The following is a 22,844-nucleotide window of genomic DNA, read 5'->3' on the forward strand; positions in this document are numbered from 1 at the left end:
ATCCTGATAGTCAGTAATTATTTGAAGTGGCACAAAACATATAACTGGATCTTGTGATTTAAGATCACTCAACACTAAAGACTCTCAAAAAGACCCAGGGCAGTGACTAAGAACTTCTGATAACACTGGTATATTCAAACTACCTTCTATTGCATTTAGAAATTTAAGAATACTTACAAGAATGATGATAGCTAAGGTTTATATTGTCATTCTAGAGTTTTTAAAGCACTTTCATATACATTATTCCATTTATTCTTCTCAAGAACTATGTGAAGTGACAGTTATCATTATGTTCTTTTTGAACATGAGGAAACTCGGGCTCAGGGAGTCCTACTTAAGTGACTTGCCAGTAGTCCCAGAGCTACCCAACTCAGCGTAGCTCACTGCAGGGCCTTCCCATGCCCTCTTGCCCACCACTCTACTAGATGTGAAAAGATGACATATCACTTCTTCTTTGAGATACTGGGTCAAGACACAGGCAAGGTCTTCTTGTGTTGTATGAGAAACTTTTCCTTGCCTTTTCTTTTAGTCCTTCAAAATGTAATTTCCCAGATAAGAGAGTCCTCATCCCTACCTTGTAAATAGAATATCAGGCTCCAGTTCCCCACTGAGTATGCAGGGAAAGCACATGATGCCTACATCTAGCAAGGTCTGTTCTATACAGCTCTGACTTTTTGAGCAACTTCATTAACCTTGCTTAATCCATTTCCTCATCTGTAAAAAGCAAATGACCAACCTACTCCATATAGCTGTGGTGAGATCTAAGAAGGTATTGTGCTTGAAGGTGCCTGGCCTAGAAATTGTTGTCTTTTTTCCTCTCCTCTCTACAAATGACATAAGCCCTGGGGAAGCATAGAATTTACCATATTCTTCTTAGATGCCTCTATGATAATTGACATACAGAATAAAACACAGCTTTTGGGCAGTAATTCTTTATTTCAGCTGCAGACTGAAAAAGAAAGCAATAGACAATGTTAACTTCAGCACATACCAGCTAAATTAGTAACTTTTTTTTTTGTATAACATTTTCTTCATGGAACATTGCCATATAAACTGATATATATGCCACTTTTCTTAGGCATTGGCAGGATATTCTCCCAGGTTGAAGCAAACCGGAGATGTAATACAATGGGCCCTCATTGGGTACTGTAAGAACTGGGTTCCAGTCCTGGCCCTGTTTAACTGGTGATCTCAGTTATTTCATTTTAATCTTTGGGGTTCAAGTTACCAATTTATAAAATGTGCACATTAAAATTAAATCTTCTTCAAAGTTGATTTGAGCCCTGTATTTTGTGATTCTTCCAAGAATAATCCTTAAATTAAATGCAAAGTCCCAATGATCAAAATACCATACTTTGGACACCACATTATTATATTAAAATTATCAGTAAGCTGACAACTTATTTTAAGAGTTAAATTAACCAGGAATATCACTGTTGAATCTTGACTATGAAAATTATGAATCAAGCTCATAATTTTACAATTCAGCTTAAGCCAAGCTATTCTTATTATCTTGGTTAATTAAGGAAAATTTTCTACTGAAAGAATCTGAACTCTCATAACAGTTAATCTACAGAGGAGCACAATGATACAGGCAACCACATTTCAATCTGTCCCTACACTAGACATATAGATTTTGTTCTTCCAAAAAAGATAATGGTATTATACAGATTATAGGAATATAATATTTTTATCCTCTTGCAAATAAACAAACAAAAATAGTCATATTATACTCTTTAACTTCAGCTCCATTTCTCTGACCACTTAAAAGAAAACTTACCAGAAGAGTTATCTATACTTGCTTTATTCAATTACTCTGCCCTCATTCTCTCTTAAAACCAATCTAGTCAAGGTTTCTTCCCTATTATTGCACAGCAGCACAGCATCCCCATTTTTCAGCAACTTCATTTCTAATGTTTCACCAAAGAGTGGAGCTGTGTAGGCTGTGCTTCTCAAGATTTGCTCGGACCAAACCTGCCTGAGATACACTCCCTCTTCTGTACGAGTAACTCAGTCACTTTGTCTTTCAAGACGCCATTCAATGTTTGTGTCTTCCACACAGGCTTCCGTGAGCACCCTAGTCTGAACTAGTACTGTTATTTGGTTTATCCAACCCCCTGGGCATTTATCCTATCTGTCCTCTTATTATTGTTTACCTTTTTATGATCATGCCTAGCTCTTAAGTTTGACTGTTAATGTCCTTATGCAGAGGATATTAGTCTAGCACAGTACCTGGCTCAAACAAATGCAAAGTTATTTAATGATGATGAGGGTGATGATGATAGGAATATATACCATGATTCCCTCTAATAAACTTCACTGGCTGTGACCCTGGCAAGCAGCAGTCACTGACAGAAATGGACTAGATGTTCTTTAGCAGGTCATTTAAAGGTCATATACATATGATAAGTAAAGCAGATGAGGGGGAAAATCCTTTAAAAATAGTAAATGCTTTTCTCTAATTGAAATATCACTGATATACAATCTTATATTGGTTCCAAGTATACAACACAGTGGTTCATCAGTTACTCACATTATTAAATCTTTAACCCTTCTAATGCAGTTACTATCTGTCCACAGAGGAAGATGTTACAGATTCATGACTATATTTTCCATGCTGTACTGCTATCCCGGTGGCCAACTTACATTATGATTGAGAATTTTTGTGCCCCTTTATCCCCCTTACCCTTCCCACCCCAATCCTTCCCCATAGTAACCACCAGTCACTTCTCAGTGTCTCTGAGTCTACCATTCTTTTATTCATTTTTTGTTTTGTTTTTATATTCCACAAAAAAACTCTGTATTGTTCAAAATAGTAGCCACTAATTCCATGTAGCTGTTTAAAGTTAAATTAAGTAAAATTAAAAATATAATTCCTCAAAAAAATACAATATATCTGTAGAATTTTTTTTTGAAGATTAGTTAAGATTACAGAGTCAAGGTATTTGTTGCAATGATGAGCTCCCTGCCTTCCTACAAACTCCATCTACTCGTTGGTGTTATATGACTCAAATGATATGACCAAAACGTACACTTCCACAATGCTGCTGGGATAACACCATGGCTAAGAATCACAGAGTACTCATTGCATGATAGGTGTGTTTCTAAGCACTTTACACGGTCACTTCATTGAATCCCCCTAGACTTATTATTATTATTATCCTTGTTTCCCAGATAAGAAAACTGAGACTAGTGGGTGTGAGCCTGCCATACTGTCCTCAAGGCCATCCTCTTGAACACCATGCTTAATTGCTGTGAAAAGACCCTAAACAAGTCAATTAAAGTCATGACATCTAGTAAAACCTATAGTCTTTACTTTGATATCAACAAATCTGGCAATGAAAAAACAATATTTCTGTTTATTTTAAATTACACAACAAACACAATAACAAAAACAGTTATTTTTGAACAATGGATAGATTTATTTACAGTTTAAATAGAAGTAAAATCAAAACTGAAGAGAGATGCATGTCACTGGGCCCTCTACTTTGCCATCTAAAATATGAACTTAGAACTACATTGTGTGAGAAACTGTGATCAGATTTCCATATTCTGTATGTGCATTAAAAAAGGACAGACAAGGTGTCAATAAGAAATAATTCCAGAAATTTTACTTTAATAAACTAAATTCCTTAATGTTATCAGAAGGAGATGCCTCATTGTGAGTAAAGAATGTTAATGACTCGAAAGAATTTGCCAGTTTGTTCTTTGGTGTCAAGTGTGCTGTTGGGCATGCAGTTTAAATAGTTCAAAGATTCCTTAAAATCATGAACAAGTGATAGATAGATCATGAATGCCCTCCACCCTGTTCTAAAATGGGAAATGAATCTCTAAAGATGATAGAAATTAATTTCACTCCTTAGGGGAAGGCACCCATTATACTAGCCAGTTACGTTTGTTTCTTCCATGAGAGATCATAATCAGCTCCTTGAAAGAAGTTAAGACTCAGCTTATTTGTGTTTGTAATCTCAGTATCTAGCACCTTGCCTGAAACTTGTGTTAGGCAGAATAATAGATGTGAGTTGGGTGGACAGAGAATAGAGCCAGTAAAGCTCACTATAAGGGACTCAAAGAGTCAACCAGATAAAGCCAGAGAGCCAGAAAGGACTCACAGAATTATTAGGAGCATAGCCCATGGCTTCATCACACCAGTTAGATCATGCCATTGCAAAATCTACTTAGCCTGTAAAGAAGCCAATTTTATTCTTTTTTTTTTGAGAGGGTATCTCTAATATTATTGATCAAATGGTTGTTAACAACAATAAAATTCTGCATAGGGGAATCAATGCTCAATGCACAATCATTAATCCATCTCAAGCCTAATTCTCATCAGTCTCCAATCTTCTGAAGCATAATGAACAAGTTCTTACATGGTGAACGAATTCTTACATAGTGAGTAAGTTCTTACATGGTGAACAGTACAAGTACATTCATCACAGAAACTTTCGGTTTTGATCACACATTATCAACTATAAACAGGTCAAATATGAATATTCGTTTGATTTTTACACTTGATTTATATGTGGATCCCACATTTCTCCCTTTATTATTATTATTATTTTTATTTTTAATAAAATGCTGAAGTGGTAGGTAGATGTATGATAAAGGTAGAAAACATAGTTTAGTGTTGTAAGAGAGCAATTGTAGATGATCAGGTGTGTGCCTGTAGACTATGTGCTAATCCGAGCTAGACAAGGGCAATAAAACATCCACGGGTGCAGAAGCTTTCTCTCAAAACAGGGGGTAGGGTGAGGTTCTAAGCTTCACCACTGTTGTTCCCCGATTTCTCACCTGATGGCCCCCCTGTGACTGTGCCTGTCTTAGGTTGTTCCTCCCTTGAGGAATCTTACCCGTCTCTGGCTAACCAGTCATCTTCCGGGGCCATACAGGGAAATGTAAATTTGGTAAGTGAGAGAGAAGCCATATTGTGTGAAAAGGTTAGCTTTTTACTTCTTTGCGGATTTATGCCCTGTGGCTTCTATGCCCAGCACTTGTCTCGAGGTATCTTTACCACCTGGAGGAATTATGATGTTCGGTAAATTCGATATGAGACACGAATTCTATGTAAGGGTTGTAATTAGGAAGGAAGAAGAAAAGCTATAGAGGTAGCATATGGAAGAACACATGGGAGGATTGCTTATTTCTTTGACATATCCTCTTGTAGAGTAACTTAAGCATGTATAGGTTTTAAACTACTAACTAACTTGCACACACATATTAACATAATAGGAATACGGTGACATAAACAAAGCAAATCTATAATTACCAGCCATCTCCAGTGAAGCCAAGAAAACCAGTTAGGCACACTAGGCATTTGTGAAAATTTGTCTATGATATGATGGATGTTGTCCAACTGTACTTGAACAGTCTGATAGAAATCAGACAAGTTAAAGCAACCCATTTCTGGGATCTGTTCACATCCCTTATGTTCTTTTAACCGTAGATAGTCTATAGTCGTAAGATTTTGGAGTGCTACAAATTGCACCCCTCCCAACTCCTGGTTGAGTTCCAACAGTACAGATCCAGTCAAATTCATTGTCTCACTGTATGCACATGCCAGCCTAGACATCTCCCTCCTCATTCCAATGGCAAGTCCAGGAAATGGTGGGATGGACGCAGCCACAACCGCAGCATTGCCGGGATCCCTGTGGAGGCTTTTTGATGATCATCCCCTGGCATGAGTCCTCCAGAGAGTGCTGATGCCAGAAGCTCCTCCTCATATCATATCTTAGTTCATTTTCTGGGTAGCCAAGCTAGGCCTTGATCTTCTGCATAAAAACAAACAGATCCTTTGCCCACACATTGACATGCCCTCTATACCACTGTGTAGAACTCATTGGAGGTCAGCACACAGGAAATGCTTTTTTTTTTTTATTAAGAGAAAGGAATATTATCAGAAAAGAGTACCTCCATAGCCAATCATCTGACACCCTTTAAGTGATCAAAATTAAGGATATTAAAAGCATGCATTAATCTTTGATTTACCAATAGTTTTATCCTATCAAGGAATAATCCCCTTTTCTTTCTTTCTTCCATTTTTTTAAATCTTTAATCTACACTTACATGAAGAATACTATGTTTACTATGCTCTCCCCTATACCAGATCCCCGGTAAAAACCACATTAGAGTCACTGTCCATCAGCATAGCAAAATGTTGTAGAATCACTACGTGTCCGCTCTGTGTTGTACAGCTCTCCCTCCCCTTTCTCCCTCCCCCACATGCATGCTAATATTAATACCACCTTTCTTCTTCCCCCCCATTATCCCTCCCTGCCTACCCATCCTCCCCAGTTCCTTTCCCTTTGGTGCGTGTAAGTCCAATTTTGGATTCTGTAATTCTGCTGCTGTTTTGTTCCTTCAGTTTTTCCTTTGTTCTTATACTCCTCAGGTGAGTGAAATCATTTGGTATTTCTCTTTCTCCGCTTGGCTTATTTCACTGAGCATAATACCCTCCAGGTCCATCCATGTTGCTGCAAATGGTAGGATTTTACCTCTTCTTATGGCTGAGTAGTATTCCATTGTGTATATGTACCACATCTTCTTTATCCATTCATCTACTGATGGACATTTAGGTTGCTTCCAATTCTTGGCTATTGTAAATAGTGCTGTGATAAACATAGGGGTGCATATGTCTTTCTCAAACTTGATTGCTGCATTCTTAGGGTAAATTCCTAGGAGTGGAATTCCTGGGTCAAATGGTAGGTCTGTTTTGAGCATTTTGAGGAGCCTCCATACTGCTTTCCACAATGGTTGAACTAATTTACATTCCCACCAGCAGTGTAGGAGGGTTCCCCTTTCTCCACAGCCTCACCAGCATTTGTTGTTGTTTGTCTTTTGGATGGCAGCCATCCTTACTGATGTGAGGTGATACCTCATTGTAGTTTTAATTTGCATTTCTCTGATAATTAGCGATGTGGAGCATCTTTTCATGTGTCTGCTGGCCATCTGTATTTCTTTTTCAGAGAACTGTCTGTTCAGTTCCTCTGCCCATTTTTTAATTGGGTTATTTGCTTTTTTGTTTGTTGAGGCGTGTGAGCTCTTTATATATTCTGGACCTCAAGCCTTTATCGGATCTGTCATTTTCAAATATATTCTCCCATACTGTAGGGTTCCTTTTTGTTCTATTGATGGTGTCTTTTGCTGTACAGAAGCTTTTCAGCTTAATGTAGTCCCACTTGCTCATTTTTGCTGTTGTTTTCCTTGACCGGGGAGATATGTTCAAGAAGAGGTCACTCATGTTTATGTCTAAGAGGTTTTTGCCTATGTTTTTTTCCAAGAGTTTAATGGTTTCATGACTTACATTCAGGTCTTTGATCCATTTTGAGTTTACCTGTGTATATGGGGTTAGACAATGGTCCAGTTTCATTCTCCTACATGTAGCTGTCCAGTTTTGCCAGCACCATCTGTTGAAGAGACTGTCATTTTGCCATTGTATGTCCATGGCTCCTTTATCAAAAATTAATTGACCATATATGTTTGGGTTAATGTCTGGAGTCTCTAATCTGTTCCACTGGTCTGTGGCTCTGTTCTTGTGCCAGTACCAAATTGTCTTGATTACTATGGCTTTGTGGTAGAGCTTGAAGTTGGGGAGTGAGATCCCCCCTACTTTATTCTTCTTTCTCAGGAATGCTTTGCCTATTCGGAGTCTTTGGTGTTTCCATATGAATTTTTGAATTATTTCTTCCAGTTCATTGAAGAATGCTGCTGGTAATTTGATAGGGATTGCATCAAATCTGTATATTTCTTTGGGCAGGATGGCCATTTTGACGATATTAATTCTTCCTAGCCATAAGCATGGGATGAGTTTCCATTTGTTAGTGTCCCCTTGAATTTCTCTTAAGAGTGACTTGTAGTTTTCAGAGTATAGGTCTTTCACTTCTTTGGTTAGGTTTATTCCTAGGTATTTTATTCTTTTTGATGGAATTGTGAATGGAATTGTTTTCCTGATTTCTCTTTCTATTGGTTCATTGTTAGTGTATAGAAAAGCTACAGATTTCTGTGTGTTAATTTTGTATCCTGCAACTTTGCTGTATTCTGATATCAGTTCTAGTAGTTTTGGGGTGGAGTCTTTAGGGTTTTTTATGTACAGTATCATATCATCTGCAAATAGTGACAGGTTAACTTCTTCTTTACCAATCTGGATTCCTTGTATTTCTTTGTTTTGTCTGATTGCCGTGGCTGGGACCTTCAGTACTATGTTAAATAACAGTGGGGAGAGTGGGCATCCCTGTCTGTGGATGCTTTCAGCTTCTCGCTGTTCAGTATAATGTTGGCTGTGGGTTTATCATATATGGCCTTTATTATGTTGAGGTACTTCCCCTCTATTCCCATTTTGCTGAGAGTTTTTATCATGAATGGATATTGAATTTTGTCAAATGCTTTTTCAGCATCTACGGAGATGATCATGTGGTTTTTGTCTTTCTTTTTGTTGATATGGTGGATGATGTTGATGGATTTTCGAATGTTGTACCATCCTTGCATCCCTGGGATGAATCCAACTTGGTCATGGGGTATGATCCTTTTCATATACTGTTGAATTCTGTTTGCTAATATTTTATTGAGTATTTTTGCATCTACATTCATCAGGGATATTGGTCTGTAATTTTCTTTTTTGGTGGGGTCTTTCCCTGGTTTTGGTATTAGGGTGATGTTGGCTTCATAGAATGAGTTTGGGAGTGTTCCCTCTTCTTCTATTTTGTGGAACACTTTAAGGAGAATGGGTATTATGTCTTCTCTGTGTGTCTGATACAATTCCAAGGTAAATCCGTCCGGCCCCGGGATTTTGTTCTTGGGTAGTTTTTTGATTACCGTTTCAATTTCTTTGCTCATAATTGGTTTGTTTAACTTTTGTGTTTCTTCCTTGGTCAGTCTTGGGAGGTTGTATTTTTCTAGGAAGTTGTCCATTTCTTCTAGGTTTTCCATCTTGTTGGCCTATAGGTTCTCATAGTAGTCTTTAATAATTCTTTGTATTTCTGTGGAGGCTGTGGTGATTTTTTCCATTCTCATTTCTGATTTTGTTGATTAGTGTTGATTCTCTTTTTCTCTTAATAAGTTTGGCTAGAGGCTTATCTATTTTGTTTATTTTCTCAAAGAACCAGCTCTTGGTTTCATTGATTTTTGCTACTGTTTTATTCTTCTCAATTTTATTTATTTCTTCTCTGATCTTAATTATGTCCCTCCTTCTGTGACTTTAGGCCTCATTTGTTCTTTTTCCCGTTTCGGTAATTGTGATGTTAGACTATTCATTTGGGATTGTTCTTCCTTCTTCAAGTGTGCCTGGATCGCTATATACTTTCCTCTTAAGACTGCTTTCGCTGCATCCCACAGAAGTTGAGGCTTTGTGTTGTTGTTGTCATTTGTTTCTATATATTCCTTGATCTCTATTTTGATTTGTTCATTGATCCATTGATTATTTAGAAGCCTGTTGTTAAGCCTCCATGTGTTTGTGAGCCTTTTTGTTTTCTTTGTAGAATTTATTTCTAGTTTTATACCTTTGTGGTCTGAAAAATTGGTTGTTAGAATTTCAATATTTGGGAATTTACTGAGGCTCTTTTTGTGAGCTAGTATGTGGTCTATTCTGGAGAATGTTCCATGTGCACTTGAGAAGAATGTATATCCTGTTGCTTTTGGATGTAGAGTTCTATAGATGTCTATTAGGTCCATCTGTTCTAGTGTGTTGTTCAGTGCCTGTGTGTCCTTACTTATTTTCTGCCCGGTGGATCTATCCTTTGGGGTGAGTGGTGTGTTGAAGTCTCCTAAAATGAATGCATTGCAGTCCATTTCCCTCTTTAGTTCTGTTAGTATTTGTTTCACATATGCTGGTGCTCCTGTGTTGGGTGCATATATATTTAGAATGGTTATATCCTCTTGTTGGACTGAGCCCTTTATTATTATGTAGTGTCCTTCTTTATCTCTTTTTAGTTTGTTTTGAAGTCTATTTTGTCTGATATTAGCACTGCAACCCCTGCTTTCTTCTCACTGTTGTTTGCCTGAAATATGTTTTTCCATCCCTTGAGTTTTAGTCTGTGCATGTCTTCAGGTTTGAGGTGAGTTTCTTGTAAGCAGCATATAGATGGGTCTTGCTTTTTTATCCATTCTATTACTCTGTTTCTTTTGATTGGTGCTTTAAGTCCATTTACATTTAGGGTGACTATAGAGAGACATGTACTTATTGCCATTGCAAGCTTTAGATTCGTGGTTACCAAAGGTTCAAGGTTAGCTTCTTTAGTATCTTACTGCCTAACTTAGCTCGCTTATTGAGCTGTTATATACACTGTCTGGAGATTCTTTTCTTCTCTCCCTTCTTATTCCTCCTCCTCCAGTCTTCATATGTTGTGTGTTTTGTTCTGTGCTCTTTTTAGGAGTGCTCCCATCCAGAGCAGTCCCTGTGAGATGCCCTGTAGAGGTGGTTTGTGGGAAGCAAATTCCCTCAGCTTTTGCTTGTCTGGTAATTGTTTAATCCCACCATCATATTTAAATGATAGTCGTGCTGGATTCAGTATCCTTGGTTCAAGGCCCTTCTATTTCATTGCATTAAATATATCATGCCATTCTCTTCTGGCCTGTAGGGTTTCTGTTGAGAAGTCTGATGTTAGCCTGATGTGTTTTCCTTTATAGGTAACCTTTTTCTCTCTAGCTGCCTTTAAAACTCTTTCCTTGTCCTTGATCCTTGCCATTTTAATTATTATGTGTCTTGGTGTTGTCCTCCTTGGGTCCTTTCTGTTGGGGATTCTGTGTATTTCCGTGGTCTGTTCGATTATTTCCTCCCCCAGTTTGGGGAAGTTTTCAGCAATTATTTCTTCAAAGAGACTTTCTATCCCTTTTCCTCTTTCTTCTTCTTCTGGTACCCCTATAATATGGATATTATTCCTTTTGGATTGGTCACATAGTTCTCTTAGGGTTGTTTTGTTCCTGGAGATCCTTTTATCTCTCCCTATGTCAGCTTCTATACGTTCCTGTTCTCTGATTTCTATTCCTTCAATGGCCTCTTGTATCTTATCCATTCTGCTTATAAATCCTTCCAGGGTTTGTTTCACTTCTGTGATCTCCTTCTTGACATCTGTGATCTCCCTCCGGACTTCATTCCATTGCTCTAGCATTTTTTCTCTGCATCTCTGTCAGCATGTTCATGATTTTTATTTTGAATTCTTTTTCAGGAAGACTGGTTAGGTCTGTCTCCTTCTCAGGCGTTGTCTCTGTGATCTTTGTCTGCCTGTAGTTTTGCCTTTTCATGATGATAGAGATAATTTGCAGAGCTGGTATGAGTGACAGCTGGGAGAGCTTTCCTTCTTGTTGTTCTGTGGCCTTCCTCTCCTCCTTCACGAGGCGCTGTGTTCTCACAGGTGTGGATGTAGTCTGGATGTTGTCCTGTGTCCTCTGGTCTCTATTTTAGGAAGAGTTGTCTTTGTTATAAATTCATAGATATATGTGGTTTTGGGATGAGATTTCCGCTGCTCTACTCACACCACCATCCTGGATCCGCCCTCCATTTTATTCTTTAACTTGACCTTTATGCTGTTTTTTCCTCTTCTTCCTGCCCCTTAATCAAGTAACTGGGTAACCAGGGCAGAAGACAGAGCTCCGAAGAGTAAATAAACCTACGTGGACAAAAATTGCTGAGATCTGGACCAACACAGTCATCTAAATAACCCTGTTCTTAAGACAAAACTTCAAAGGAATTATGAATCGACTGAATACATCACACCTTATGTTGTCCCTTACCCAAAAAGCCCTATAAAACCCCAGACCCTAAATCCTTAAATGCACCTCCTCTCTGCCATTGCCTGCATTCACCGTTCTTTGAGTGTGTCACTGTCTCTGTCTTACTTCAGATAAGTAGGGAGGGGCTGCTGAGAGCTCTGATTTGGGCTTGCAAGTTCCAGTTGCCTGGGTGTTCTGGACAGATCTGCAGCTGTACAATCGTGCTCTCTGGTAGCCTGCCTGAAAATCTCCTTTATTTGCCTTTAGGAAATTCTTAGAATGTTATCTTACTCCAGCCAGTGCTCTGTGGCTCCCCAAAATTCTGGGGTAGGAACTTAATTCCCATGCAGTGCAGATTCAAGCAGACGCTGGGTGTCAGGTGACTCTGGCTTTAGGAGTTGGCAAGGAATATGCCCAATACCAAGCAGGAGTTCAGTAAGTGTTCCTTTCCTCCCTCTGTTTTATTCAAGTAAACCTACACTTAACTCTGCTTCACTACTGGGTTTCTGCCCTTCAGTTCTTTGTTGCAGCAGGGACAAGAACCAAGGCAAATAAACTCAACCCCCAACATTTAGACAAATTTCAATGGAAACCTGATGAATGAGGGAGAAAGAGAGAGGAGAAAAAATTATTGGAAATGAAGAGAGACTCTCCTTGCCTGAGGATGTCTATCAAAACTGAAGTTCAGACATCTCACTACAAATTTGGCCTATAAAGTTAGGAGCCATCCTTTTAAACCTAACTCCATCACTTTCTCATTGATTACAGAAGTTGGAGTTCTATTGTAACTCATAGGCTCCCAGCAAATAAATTAAAGCTCTAATGTAATAAAATTTAAGTCTGTAGAGTTGATTCAAAACATTTCTGGAGTTTACTAGATGAGAAAAAAGTTTTTGTTTTGTTTTTAATGCAACAAACCTTGTATCAATAAGGGGGCCATCAGAGGGGGTTAGAATATATTATGTATATTAAGAGATTTTTTCACACAGTATAGATATTGAAATATACATTCAGAGACTTATTTCATGGAATTGGGTTATGCAATTGTAGGAGCTGACTAGATAAATCCAAAATATTTACTTAGAGTAAACTGGTTATGAACATTAATTACTTCTACAAAATATCTTCACATTACCGCCTAGATCACTGTTTATTGACAAAGTGGAGACGGTAGCTTTACCAAGTTCACATGTAAAACTGCCCACTAAATTCCCTTTTCTAAAAGTGAGATGATCTGTCCTGGAGTTTCTAACTTTTTCTATTGCCTAAACTCTGTAGCAAAAAACACCCTTAGGCTGAGAGATCCCTGATTTGACTCTCATCTCATATTTCAAGATGGTTCTTGCTCAGTAAATGTGCAATCTCGCTGGCATTTTGTTTCGAGCTGAGTTTTTCTACAGATAGTTTAAGTGCCATATTTATATCTTAATATTGCTCTAGTTCCTCCATTAAACTTAACAATTTAAACTCAAATGCAAATACCTCTAGAGGCCAACTTCAGAGATTGTTTTATTTTTAATTTATTAAACTTTTATTTTAAGTTAGTAGCAGATTTTTATGCTATTATAAGAAATAATACAGAGAGATTCCTGAATGCTTTACCTAGTTTTCCCCAATGGTAACATCTTACAAACCTATAGCACAATATCACAACCAGGATACAGACATTAATACAATCAAGATAATGAATATTTCCATCACTGCAACAATCCTACTTGTTGCCGTTTTAGAGTCAAACCCACTTTCCTACCATACTTTCCTTCCCCATTCTTGACCCTTGCCAATCACTAATCTATCCCCATTTCTATAATTTTGTCATTGCAATAATGTTATAGAAATAGACTTATACAGTATGTGAACTTTGGGGATTGGCTTTTTTTTTTCCCACTAGGCTTAATTCTCTGGCATTTTATCCAGGTGTTTGATTATATCAATGGTTTATCCCATTTTATATGGTTTATACTACCATATAAATGGTTTTATACTACCAAAAATGGTTTATACTACTAGCAATAGCTAGTAGTATTCCATGGTTTGAATATATCACATTGAATGGATAAACCATTCACCCATGGAAGAACATCTGGGTTGTTTCCACTTTTGGCTATTAGAATGTTTTAAGCCCTCAGACACAGTTCTTTTTTAATGAACATAAATATTCATTTATCTGGGGTAAATGAGCAAGCATTCAGTTACTGGGTTATATAGTAATTGCATATGTAGGTTTCCCCTTTTTGTTGGAATATAATTCATATACCATAATTTCAACTTTTTAAAACATACAATTCATTTTGTTTTACCTATTCACATGGTGGTACAACCATCAGCAGTTTAGAATTTATCACTAAATTTGGGAACATTTTCATCTCTTGTATAAGAACAGTATCAATGAGGGTGGAAGGTATTTGTCAACAAGAAAAGGGAAAGAGGAGCATTAAGATAGGGAACAGCAAGTAAGAAGGCACACAGGCATGGATGAGCACTGTTTAGAAAATAATGAATAATTTAGCATTTTCAGATGTGATAGATTTTTGGTCAGATTCCCCTCCATTTGCCTAAAAGGACTGAACCCTGAGAGTTATCACCTTTGAGTGATTTTTCCCTTTTCATGTAAAAATAATGAAGTGTACAGCCTGTTACTAGTATGTTGCACCAAAATCTGTATCTCCATTATCTCCCAAAATTTGAAAAATCATATGTACCCCCAACAAATAAATGTTGCATTGCTGCTATGATAGTTCCTCTCTTTCCAAGAGTTTTCCCAGCTTGGTGCTTCCTGTTGCTGCAAAAGAATAGGAGCGATGTGCCCATTGAAACACCTTGTATGAAGAATCAAGATATGACCAGGCTTCACCATAGTCAGCCATGCCTTTCCAGGAGATGCTAAATAAATGGTCACTACACTTCCCTTCACTGAAGTGAACATGTGGGTGGGGACAAATTTTTCTGTCAAGTAAAGAGAGGAGGGTCCACTAAGCTCCACCATTTGACAGATTACAAATAAGCAAAGAGCTGAAACTTGGCATTACTTGAAAATTTATTGTGCAATATTATTTGAAATAGTGATTAATGTCAAATGAAACATTTGACTGATTTCTAAGTATCTCTGAGCTCCTGAAATCTCCTCCTCATCATTTATTTAGTCCTGTTCCAGAAAAGGGAATCAACCTTGATTTTTGGCAAATGATTGAAACTCCATGGCAATGGACATGTGAAAGGGATAGGATGAATTAGGGCCATCATTTAAGTGAGGATCAGATCATTAAAGATCTTTCATGATATTCAAAACTTAGGACTCTATCTTTTAATTGATGGAAACTGAAGAAGAATTGTACTTAATAAGAACAAGTAGCACAGTATGTGGATGGATTGTAGAGAAGGCTAGAGATAAGAAGGCTAATTAGATTATGAAAATAATAAAGGGAAGAGAGAAGAGTATCACTTTGTGGTCTATAAAATGGCTTTAATTTAAGAAAACATTATTTTCTTCCACCTCCTGTCCTGATGGCCACAAGCTGCACACTGGCCTGTGTCATCCACATCATGAGGCTTAACTTACTCTGCTTAAACATGCTGAAAACAAAAGTAATGGTCCTAATCTCCATCACTTCAACAAGAGAATAGTTCTGACATTTAGCTAAAAGGACAAGAAGTTAAAACAGCAACGTCAACTGAAGATGGGATATGAGCGTCACTTTGTTATATTCTTGAGGTTTCTATGAGCATTCCTATTTCTTTCTGTGCGGGACATTTTGGATTCTACAGTGGACCTTGGGATTGGGCAGGACATCAGAGGCTGGTGCCCTGAGACATGAGGGGCTCTGGGCTCTTACATGGACAACTCTAAGATGACCTTAAGGTCAGTTTTATGGTTTCAGTAGAACTGGAAAGGCTATTTTTCAAAACATCTCTGGACCACATATTCATTAGGCAGTCTAAGTACACAATATAGTTGGACCTCAAATCACTAGAGGATGAAGAGTAATAGAAGTAAGGATTAGCAGCTTTAAGGTCTTTAAGGAGAAGAAAAAGTGAAGGATTAGCAGCTGCCATTGCTATGAAATAACAAGGTGTTGAAATTATAAACACTGCCCAGAAAGCAGAATAGTTGAAAGAATTCAACATTTTAAAACAGATTTTAAATATCTTATTCTTTTAAGTTTAGAACCAGGCTTATCTCCCTGGATGTAGAGGCAGATGTGTCATAGCATTTAAAACAGTGAATATCAAGCATGATCATGCATGTATGCTTGTGTGTATGTGCTTGTGTATGCTTGTGTGTGTGTGTGTGTGTGTGAAGTGATTGAACAATGTATTAATAATTCTGTCATTAATAATACTGGGAGGAAAGCCATCTTTAGTAGTTAAAAGATAAATCAGATATGAGAGACATTTAGGGAACAGAAACAATTGTCAGTGTGAGGAAAAGAGAAAAATCAAATCGACTCTGAAATTTGCCATTTGGGTAAATGTTTGGATGCTGATGTTATTTAATGAAATGAAGAATATAGGAAAAGGAGATACTTGGGGATTCAGTGTTGAGTTTGATTTGTAATATATTAAGGGGGGAAATGTAAAGGATATATATCTAATAGGGGATTTAAATCAGAGGGTCTTTAGCTGTGCTGTCAAATGCAGTAGTTACGAGCCACATGTGGCTATTGAAATTGAAATGGAAATTAAACTTAAATAAAACCAAAAATTCAATTCATCACACTAGCCACATTTCAAGTGCTCAAATGCCACATATGGCTAATGGCTACTATACCACTGTGGGGTAAATGGAAGTTTCCACCCAGAATTTATAGAGTTTCTCATGTGGCCTTAGTCAATTTACATACCAATAGATGATCACCACACAGAGCCTCCAGTAGATCCAGGACAAGGGGTGGAGAGAAAACAGCCACTCTCTCCTCCCCTCCACTCCTGGTATATACTTGGTCTGGTGTTTGCCAGTCACCAGGGACCCGCCCATAGAGTTCCTCCCAGAAGGGGTACAACTTGGCCCGAGGGGATGGATGGTGCAGGACTGGTGAACCCCAGTGTGCTCTGAGAAATGAACCCCTTAAACTCAGCTTACCCTTCCCCTTGTTCTTCAGTTTCATCAGATTCACAGGGAACTTGCCCCAGGTGGGGATGGGGGAGCCCCCTTCTCCCAGAGCTATGATCACAGTGCAGAAAGACATTTCCATCATTGCAGAAAGTACTTTGGAAACCGATAGTCCAATGTTCAGGAGAGAAAGACTAGAGATACAAATCTGGGAGTTATTTGAGCTTTTGGAATATAGGTGAATTCATTCATTAAAATGAAGGATCCAGGAAAAATTGTTGGAATAGAAAAGAAGGCCTAGAACAGTAATCTAAGAAACCTCAGCTTTAAAAAAGTAGATAAACAGAATTTCACAAAAATGACTTAAAAACAAATAATCAGAGGAGAAGAATCAGAAACCATTTGCAAACTAGGACATAATGTAAGAGTGTCAGGAAGGAGTCTGGAAGGCTTGAGAGACCAAGCAGGAAAAGCCTAAGAAGGGGCAGTGGGTCTGGCACTTGGGAAGTCATCAACAACCTTCCAGAATATTTTCAACAGTAAGGTGGGGCCTGGACCAATTGGATGAAGGAGAGAAAAATGGTGAGGAAATAATACGGAGTAGTGTTTGCTTACAAAAGATTTACAGTAAAAGAAGAATGGTGTCAGAGTGCAATAACTTGAGAGAAAAATGGAGTCAAGTCAGAAATTTTTCTTAGAAGGTGAGGACCTAAATACATTTATAGACTGAAGAGAAGAAGCAGTGGAAAAGAATTTAAAGATATTTAAAAGATGGGATAAATGATGGATGAATGCCAGGAGGAGGTGATAGGTATTGGGATCAAAAGCACAGTGGGGAAGGAAAAAAATTCTCTTTGAGGTTAGAGACATGAAAGTTTGCAGGTGGAAGGGAAGAAATTCAGATTGAGATGGCTTAGAATTCTGCTGCATTTACTAACTATCCAAGCCTGATGACTGAAATTTATGCAAAGATAAAAAATGCCTTTGGTTGTCCACTTAAGAAAGTCTAATAGTTCAACAGGGAGCCATCAACTCTCTACCAATGCGCATAAATTTTGAGGCCATCTCATTAACACCTGAAAGCCATTGATCTCTCTGTCCACCAGCAAAGACATTACCTCATTAACATTCCACACCCTCTCCTGACAGGGATGTAAGGAGCACAGAACAGGGCAAAAGTTACGTCTTTGCACTTTCAAAAAAAGAAAAAAATGGCGGAGCCAGGATGGCAGCGTGAGTAGAGCAGCAGAAATCTCCTCCCAAAACCACATATATCTATGAAAATATAACAAAGACAATTCTTCCTAGAATAAAGACCAGAGGACACAAGACAACATCCAGACCACATCAACACCTGCGAGAACCCAGCACCTCACAAAGAGGGTAATATACAAACCCTAGCCCAACGGCTCCCAAGCGCCCCTCCCCCCAGCTCCCAGTGGGAGGAGAGAGGTCTGAGTGGGAGGGAGAAGGAGCCCAGGACTGCTGAACACCCAGCCCCAGCCATCCGGATCAGAGCACAGACACAGTGCATGTGTGGGGCCCTGAATACTAGGGAAACAGGGCAGCAAGAACAGTGAGCGGGTACCAGAGGCCAGCGCCTGAGGACAAAAGAAAAGCGAGTGTCCATTTTTTTGTTGTTGTTGTTTTGTTGTTGTTGCTGTTGTTTGGTTGTGGTGAGTGCTTTTTGGAAGTCTTAAAGGGACAGGGACCCCAATACTAGGGAAACAGGGCAACAAGTCCGGTGAGCAGGTGCCTGAGGCAGGTGCCAGAGAATAAAGAAAAATGAGCGGCCATTTTTTTTGTCTGTGGTCGTTGTTTTGTTTGACGGGTGCTTTCTGGAAGTTTTAAAGGGGCAGGGTGGGACACTTAGTCCAGAGGTAGGGACTCGAGGGATCTCTAGGCACTGTACTCCCCTGGGCTACAGGGAGCACGGAGGCCCCTTACGGAGATAAATAGCCTCCCGGTCGCTCCCCCTCCAACACAACTCCACCACTTTGGAGCAGCGGCCTGAGCCAGGCCACGCCCACAGCAACAGCGGAGATAAACTCCATCGCAGCAAGGCAGGAAGGAGAATCCCTGTCTGTGCACAGCTACCCAGCACAAGCCACTAGAGGTCGCTATTCTCCCAGGAGAGGAAGGCCACAAACCAACAAGAAGGGAAGTTCTTCCAGCTGTCACTAGTCCCAGCTCTGCAAACTATTCCTATCACCATGAAAAGACAAAATTACAGAAAAACCAAGATCACAGAGACACCAGAGAAGGAGACAAACCTAACCAGTCTTCCTGACAAAGAATTCAAAATAAAAATCGTAAACATGCTGACAGAGATGCAGAGAAATACGCAAGAGAAATGGGATGAAGTCTGGAGGGAGATCAGAGATGCCAGAAAGGAGATCACAGAAATGAAACAAACTCTGGAAGGATTTATAAGCAGAATGGATAAGATGCAAGAGACCATTGATGGAATTGAAACCAGAGAACAGGAACGCATAGAAGCTGACATAGAGAGAGATAAAAGGATCTCTAGGAATGAAACAATATTAAGAGAACTGTGTGACCAATCCAAAAGGAACAATATCCGTATTATAGGAGTACCAGAAGAAGAAGAGAGAGGAAAAGGGACAGAAAGTATCTTGGAAGAAATAATTGCTGAAAACTTCCCCCAAACCAGGGGAGGAAATAATCGAACAGACCACAGAAATACACAGAACCCCCAACAGAAAGGATCAAAGGAGGACAACACCAAGACACATAATAATTAAAATGGCAAAGATCAAGGGCAAGGAAAGAGTTTTAAAGGCAGCTAGAGAGAAAAAGGTCACCTATAAAGGAAAACCCATCAGGCTTTCCTTTGGGAAAACCCATACTCCCAAACTCATTCTATGAAGCCAACATCACCCTAATACCAAAACCAGGCAAAGACCCCACCAAAAAAGAAAATTACAGACCAATATCCCTGATGAATGTAGATGCAAAAATACTTAATAAATTATTAGCAAACCGAATTCAAAAGTATGTCAGAAGGATCATACCCCATGACAAAGTGGGATTTATCCCAGGGATGCAAGGATGGTACAACATTCGAATATCCATCAATATCATCCACCACATCAACAAAAAGAAAGACAAAAACCACATGATCATCTCAATAGATGCTGAAAAAGCATTTGACAAAATTCAACATCCATTCATGATAAAAACTCTCAGCAAAATGGGAATAGAGGGCAAGTACCTCAACATAATAAAGGCCATATCTGATAAAACCACAGCCAACATTATACTGAACAGCAAGAAGCTGAAAGCTTTTCCTCTGAGATCAGGAACTAGACAGGGATGCCCACTCTCCCCACTGCTATTTCACATAGTACTGGAGGTCCTAGCCACGGCAATCAGACAAAACAAAGAAATACAAGGAATTCAGATTGGTAAAGAAGAAGTTAAACTGTCACTATTTGCAGATGATATGATACTGTACATAAAAGACCCTAAAGACTCCACCCCAAAACTACTAGAACTGATATCAGAATACACCAAAGTTGCAGGATACAAAATTAGCACACAGAAATCTTTAGCTTTTCTATACACTAACAATGAACCAATAGAAAGAGAAATCAGGAAAACCATTCCATTCACAATTGCATCAAAAAGAATAAAATACCTAGGAATAAATCTAACCAAAGAAGTGAATGACCTATACTTGGAAAACTACAAGTCACTCTTAAGAGAAATTAAAGGGGACACTAACAACTAGAAACTCATCCCATGCTCGTGGCTAGGAAGAATCAATATCTTCAAAATGGCCATCCTGCCCAATGCAATATACAGATTTGATGCAATCCCTATCAAATTACCAGCAGCATTCTTCAATGAACTGGAACAAATAATTCAAAAATTCATACAGAAACACCAAAGACCCCGAATAGGCAAAGCATTCCTGAGAAAGAAGAATAAAGTAGGGGGGATCTCACTCCCCAACTTCAAGCTCTACCACAAAGCCATAGTAATCAAGACAATTTGGTACTGGCACAAGAACAGAGCCACAGACCAGTGGAACAGATTAGAGACTCCAGACATTAACCCAAACATATATGGTCAATTAATTTTTGATAAAGGAGCCATGGACATACAATGGCAAAATGACAGTCTCTTCAACAGATGGTGCTGGCAAAACTGGACAGCTACATGTAGGAGAATGAAACTGGACCATTGTCTAACCCCATATACACAGGTAAACTCAAAATGGATCAAAGACCTGAATGTAAGTCATGAAACCATTAAACTCTTGGAAAAAAACATAGGCAAAAACCTCTTAGACATAAACATGAGTGACCTCTTCTTGAACATATCTCCCTGGGCAAGGAAAACAACAGCAAAAATGAGCAAGTGGGACTACATTAAGCTGAAAAGCTTCTATACAGCAAAAGACACCATCAATAGAACAAAAAGGAACCCTACAGTATGGGAGAATATATTTGAAAATGACAGATCCGATAAAGGCTTGAGGTCCAGAATATATAAAGGCTCACACGCCTCAACAAACAAAAAACAAATAACCCAATTAAAAAATGGCCAGAGGAACTGAACAGACAGTTCTCTAAAAAAGAAATACAGATGGCCAACAGACACATGAAAAAATGCTCCACATCGCTAATTATCAGAGAAATGCAAATTAAAACTACAATGAGGTATCACCTCACATCAGTAAGGATGGCTACCATCCAAAAGACAAACAACAACAAATGCTGGCGAGGCTGTGGAGAAAGGGGAACCCTCCTACACTGCTGGTGGGTATGTAAATTAGTTCAACCATTGTGGAAAGCAGTATGGAGGATCCTTAAAATGCTCAAAACAGACTTACCATTTGACCCAGGAATTCCACTCCTAGGAATTTACCCTAAGAACGCAGCAATCAAGTTTGAGAAAGACAGATGCACCCCTATGTTTATCGCAGCACTATTTACAATAGCCAAGAATTGGAAGCAACCTAAATGTCCATCGGTAGATGAATGGATAAAGAAGATGTGGTACATATACACAATGGAATACTACTCAGTCATAAGAACAGGGCAAATCCTACCATTTGCAGCAACATGGATGGAGCTGGAGGGTATTATGCTCAGTGAAATAAGCCAAGCGGAGAAAGAGAAATACCAAATAATTTCACTCATCTGTGGAGTATAAGAACAAAGGAAAAACTGAAGGACAAAACAAGCAGTGGAATCACAGAACCCAAGAATGGACTAACAGGTACCAAAGGCAAAGGGACTGGGGAGGATGGGTGGGTAGGGAGGGATAAGTGGGGGGAGAAGAAAAGGGTTATTAAGATTAGCATGCATGGGGAGGGTGGGAGAAAGGGAGGGTTGTACAACACAGAGAAGAAAAGTCATGATTCTACAACATTTTGCTGATGGACAGTGACTGTAAAGGGGTTTATAGGGGGGACCTTGTATAGGGGTGAGCCTAGTAAACATAATATTCTTCATGTAAGTGTAGATTAAAGATAACAAAAAAAAAAAGGAAAGAAAGGAAGAGAAGGGGGATTCCTCCCTGATAGGATAAAACTAACTGTAAATCAACAATTAATGCATGCTTTAAATATCCTTAATTTTGATCACTTAAAGGGTGTCAGATGATTGTCTATGGATGTACACTTTTCTCATAATATTCCTTTCTCTTAAAAAAAAAAACAGCAGTTCCTGTGTAGTGACCTCCAATGAGTTCTACACAATGGTATAAAGGGCATATCAAAGTGTGGGCAAAGGGTCTGCTTGTGTTTATATAGAGGATCAAAGCCTGATTTGGCTACCCAGAAAATGATCTAAGATGCGCTATGAAGAGGAACTTCCAACTTCAGCACTCTCTGGAAGAGACATACCAGAAGATGATCATCAAAAATCCTCAACAAAGATCCAGGCGATGTTGCAGTTGTAGCTGCATTTATCCCACTAGTTTCTGGACTTGCCATTGGAATTAAGAAGGAGATATCTAAGCTGGCCTGTGCATACAGTAAAACAACAAATTTGACTGGATCTATACTGTTGGAACTCAACCAAGAATTAGGAGAAGTGCAAGTTGTAGCACTCCAAAATCT

The sequence above is a fragment of the Manis javanica genome, chromosome 6, assembly GCF_040802235.1.
Source record: "Manis javanica isolate MJ-LG chromosome 6, MJ_LKY, whole genome shotgun sequence".
NCBI lineage: Eukaryota > Metazoa > Chordata > Mammalia > Pholidota > Manidae > Manis > Manis javanica.